Here is a 5,664-nt window from a genome sequence, read left to right on the forward strand (position 1 = left end):
GATGTGTCTGTGGGTTGGTATGGGTGCAGTAAAAATTTATCTGTCTTCCTGGACAACTTCCCTTGGTGGTGATGGTGGGGGTGACCAGTGTGTGTCTCACCCTCTGGGAATCTCTCACCTGCATTCCGACTGCTGCCACCTTGCCTGGTACCAGGGGTCCCAATTCCCTTTCCCCTCCAGAGGTTGGAACACCTTTCTCTGTGACACACGCCTCACCTTGACCTGCTGCAGGGCCACAGGCTCTCACAGAGCGGAGTGAGAGCTGCTTCTGTCCTCGCATACCAAATGCTCATTTTCAGGCTGAACCTTGACTGCAAAAGGAAGGCCCATTTATTGAGTTCCCACTGTACGCTAAGCACATCCATCCCCCATTCCCTGCCTTGGTCTGTGGATTTCTCTAAGTAACGTTCTACATACTTATTCTTGGGGGCAGGGGAAGAGAAATCCTAAATTCCTCACTACCAAGTTGTAACTACTGTTATTTTGATTTGTTGTCCCAGTATTTCCCACTTATACAAATAGATACATTTTTAAATGAAAAAGAACACGCAGTACAGACTGTTCAGAGCATTTCTGTATGCCTTTAGATAATCTGCTACAAGAACCAAGATTGGTTTTGAGGGAGAATATGCCCCAGTTAACCACCCCTTACCACAAGCTGTAGCCACTGCAAAGATGGTCAAAGTCACTTCTGGCTCAGGTTATCATCACAGCCATAAGGACTTGCTGGGGGAGCATCCTGCCCTTCCCCCCTCCCATGGAAAGCTGTCATAGTGTGTAGTTACCACTCTAACTTTGGCTGAAGTGTCAGCAGCACGGGCTCCCTAAGCCCTCAACCCAGTCTCTAAGCAAATGGATCCCCTGCCTGAGGCTCCTCATCAGTTAACATCTTTTGTGATCTGCAGCCTTCCCATCACAGGGAGGGCCTGAGCGGTCACTCTACATTCAAAGCTGGATTGAGCGCTGTGGGACCCGCATACTCCAAAGCTACAAAATATCCTGAGGGAGAATGTCCTCATTCAGCCTTTTGATGTTCAACCATTTTACACAGAAACCTGTGTCCTGAGCCCTGGAAATCATCACCTTGGTGACAGTGATAGGCTCTGGCAGAGTGGGGAGAGAGCTGCTCTGTCCTTGCATATCAAATGCTCACTTCAGGCTGAAACTTGACTGCAAAAGGAGTTCCTACTGTTCACTAAGCACTGACGCTACAGTTTCTAATTCTAAGCAAAGTGTGTAGCTAAGATCTCCATTATGGAGATAAGCCTTAGGCATCAGAACTTTAGTTTGCCTGAGGTTCCCCAGTGAGTAGTTAAGGAAGAATTTGAACTCACCTGTCTGACCTGGAGGTCTGGGACAGGGCAGCATCTACAGCCTGTTTCCTGTTTTTGTACAACTGTCAAGCCAAGAATGATTTTTAGTTTTTTCAAATGTGGGATAAGTAAGTCTAGAGATCTAATGCAGACAATGATAATCACAGTCAACAACACAACAATGAATACTGGAGGTTTTTACATTTTTTAATGATTAAAAAAATAAAAATGACACTATTTTATGACACATGAAAACTACATGGAATTCAAATTTGTGGCCACAAAGTTTTATTGGGATACAGCCATGCTCATTTTCCTGCCTATGACTCTTGCCACATGACAGCAGCAGACTGGAGTAGAAGCTTTATCACATGCCAAACCTAAGGATTTGTTATTCGGCCCTTTACAGAAAAAGTTTGCTGACCCCTAGTCTAGAACCACTTTGAGGGTCAAGGAGATAATGTTCTGATTCACTTGGGATCCTGGAGGGTTGGAGCAGGCAGGGAAAATGAAGACCATATAACTCAATCTTTCCTCAAGGTGATGACAGATAAGCCACACAGGCTCCCCGAGGAGGGAAGTTCCAGATAAGGCGACTGGTATTCATGCTCTCAGTCAATGCAGTGAGTGAGGGCCTGTGACTGCCTCCTTAGGGTCATCAGATGCCTTTGTTCTTAGGAGTTCAAGAAATTGAACACATTAATCCTCATCCCAGGAGAGGGAAAATGTGTTGGGTCGCAGAATAAACAACGCAAGAAGGAAAAGTGAATATGAGTGAGAGAGGTTATTTGGCACCAGGGTTTAGGAAGTCCTAGCCATCCTCTGTCCTGTGTCTGTCCCCTATGAGTGCTGGAGAAGAATGCGTGTCCACTACGGAACTGTGGCGGTGGGAAGGAAATCCTGGCAGAAAGGCTGGGAGGCCTGAGCCAACTGCTTAATGTGATAGAGGAGAGAGTGCTCTCAGGGCTCAGAGTGAAACTGGTTTAGAGTGACATTTCAGTCAACTGAATGCGGAGGTACCCAGGGGTAAGGCCAGATTAAGGACCTGAGAGCAGCCCAACTCCCCCTAGTTACTTGATCTTGATTAGAATGATTCTGCCTCTGAGAAAGTCTGTGTGTTGCTTCTGACAGGCCCACCTGGGACAGGCATCGCCAGGAGCTGAATGGCTCTTTCCTGAGTGTCAGCCCTCACTGTAGGAAGTTTTCCAGGACCCAGGGAGGAAAAATCCAGATCATTTCCTCAGAAACTTGCAATCAAAAGGCAAATCAGACAGGCAAACAACAAACTAGAATACACACATTTAACCATGGGAGGACTGGTGGAGAGCTTCCTTTGGGTTCCACACCATGAGTCATTCCTCTTTGGTCTCCTTTCTAGAAAAAACTCTGGCCTTAAGGTCAGTATTTCCTATCTGAATCATGACTGGGGTGGCCTCCCCCTCAACAGTATCTTTCTGCTCAAATCCAGCTCATTCTGGGCACTCAGCATTCTAAAAGCCTGTGTGTCAGGTACCATGTGAACTCTGGTGATACAGAGATAAAAAGCTCGGTTCCAGTTTCACAGATGGGGGAGGGGGGAGGGTTTAGGAGCATCTATCTGTTAAACAGATCATTACTATCATTGAATGATGGTAACTCTTAGAAGTGTTTGTAGCAGTGGGAAGGGCACTGAGGGTGATGTATCTGTCCTGATTTCCCAAAAGAAGGCAAATAAATTTTCTAAATAACTCAATTTCTTCTTGGGGTAAGTGGAGACTCCCAGACTTACACATCTTAGTAGTGTGCGCCATCTCCTGGCCTGGGACCTGCCCACCTCCCAGCCTGCTAGTGCCTGCAGGTAAGGCTCTTTTAAGCTCACACATTTGTGAGTTGGAAAAGAAAATCACCCCTTCACCCCTTACAGGTGCTGGCTGAAGGATCATAAAACTGCTCTTCCACTTTGCTATGAGCCATGTGGGGGAAAGCAGGATTTTAAGATTTCTATCATGGGTAGATAAATTTAATAAAATCCCACTCTAAAAAAAAATGCAGTTATGTTCAAGATCTGTACTAAATTGGGGAAAGGAATCTTGTGCTGTTCTTGTATAATAATGTAAAGAGCTACTCTCAATGCCAATTATGCTGTTTTTAGGGACATGTTTTCCTCCTCAGTAAGAATGTCGATTGTGCTGTCTAAAACTAACTCAGAAATTCTGAGGTGTGTGTGCACACAAGCATGCAAGTATGTCTCAATACTAACCTGCTGGGAAACCAGAATTAACTCCTCATCACATACAACACAGTAGTAGGGAAGTCTGGAAGAGAGGGGATGTGGAATGCCTGAGGCTGCATGGATTATAGACAACATGCTATCTTTTTTTGTCATATGTGTTCTTTTTTCTCATTGTGGTCTAGGGAATTCACAGTCTCATTAGGCACCGATGGAGCCTTCTATACCTGACCGCAGATTATAGCTCTTTCAAAAGAACCTGTAGTTCTGTAGTATGAGATTCCTTTCATTTTGAGGGTCAAGTGCTCCGTTTGAGAATTAACTGAATGCCTTGAGTCTTCAGACTAATATGCACCATTTTTCTTTAGAATTTTTTCAGCTCTAGAATGCATAATAATTTACTGATCTTATAAAGAAGGCAGCTGTAACCTGTATCTCATTCCTCAAGGGAGTGTGTATCCCTATATGTTAAGGGGCTACCAAGACATCCTCACCTTTCAATTCATTCTGCATGGGAACTGTTCAATGATTTTCCATTCTCAGTGAGAAGGGATGAACTAATTCTTCACCAACTCCCAATGTAATGTTGAAATTTAGCCCACAACAGCTTCTAAAATCTCCTAATGCCAGACGCCTCCCTGAAATTTTCCATTAGCCCAAGAAACAGAAATTCTCCACAGCTGCTATCATGACTCCCATCTGCTTTCTTGGAGTCATTAGGACAGGCCTCCGGCTGTGCTTGTCATTTAACTCAACTTTCTTATTTTCAGATACAACTGATTCTAAAACTTCCAAGCATTAAGATATTGTTACAGTGCAATGTAGATTTACTTATATGAAAATACACTCTTTTGATGACTTTTGGTTTATACTCAAACATGGCATACTTTTTTTTTTTTTTTAATCGAAGGAAAGGAGGGAAAGAAAAGGATTAGAGGTAAGAGGAAAAGTCCTGGACCAACATGGGGGTCCATCAGAACAAGGGGAAAAGGAAGAGGGGAAGAAGGGAAAAGGGAAAGAAGGAGAGAGAGGAAAAAGGGAAGTGGAGAAGAGGGCAAAGGAGAGAGCAAGGGGCAAGGGTGAGCGAGTGGAGACCCCTGATCACCCAGAAAAGTCTCTAGGAATCATCTATCTCTAACATGGCATAAATTTTAAGTTCTAAGCTTGGCTTTAGTATCAGCATCAGTTTTGCTTAAGATTCTTTGAACTATACTAGCAATTTTCAACCAGTGTGTCACAAGAATTTTTAAAACATGCAATACCTGATTATTTAGTCAGTGCCACTGACCTCTTTTCCCTTAGATTGTCAAATAAAAAAATGACAACAGCCAACACAATAGTCATCCAGTGTGAATGAATCAAAAGTATACCTATCTTTTTGTTGCATCAGCCAAAAATATATCTCCTGGTGTGCTACATAATTTTACATTAATTTACGTGTGCCATGAGATGAGAAAGGCTGAAAACCACTGATCTGTACTATACTAATCTAGGAACTTTGGAGCCAGAACCTTGGAGCATTTTAAAGCTCAAGCTTTTAAAAATATCAACATCTGCTTGAACCCTTCACTTTGCCAAAGGCCACACAACTCCATGTGTGCTTCCACTCCAATTCCCTGAGACATTGGTTGTCTAGCTTCTGAAAGCATTTAAGTTTGCCACTCTGGATTTTAATTCCACTCCCTCATTCTACAGCTGAGAAAAACAGACTGCAAAGAGGGGCAATAACTTGCTTGGGGAAGCCGCTCTAGAAAGTAAAGCACAGTTTCCCACTCTCTCACTACACTACTCTCCCTTTTAGGGACATACTTTGTTCTGTGGCCAAAATCAACATTCGTTACCAATAAGAAATAGAGAATCTCAGATTCTCCCAGCATCTTAGAAAGATGAGTTGTTTGGGGACAGCAAGCATTTCTTGTCTATTATGTGGATCCATGTAGGCAGAATATTCACCAAAATTCAACCCCCAGTCTGACCCACTTCAAACCACCAACAAATACCTGGGAACCCAAAGACATCGTGCAGACCAGGAATCTCCTCTCCTAGCGTACGGTTTCACCCGAGTCCTCAAAGGAACGGGCCGGAAGTGGCGTACCGTCACAGAGCGGAGAGAGGTACCCATACCGCGGTCGCGCTGGCCGG

This window comes from Furipterus horrens, unplaced genomic scaffold (genome assembly GCF_987537825.1).
Source record: "Furipterus horrens unplaced genomic scaffold, mFurHor1.1.pri manual_scaffold_12, whole genome shotgun sequence".
Taxonomy (NCBI): Eukaryota; Metazoa; Chordata; class Mammalia; order Chiroptera; family Furipteridae; genus Furipterus; species Furipterus horrens.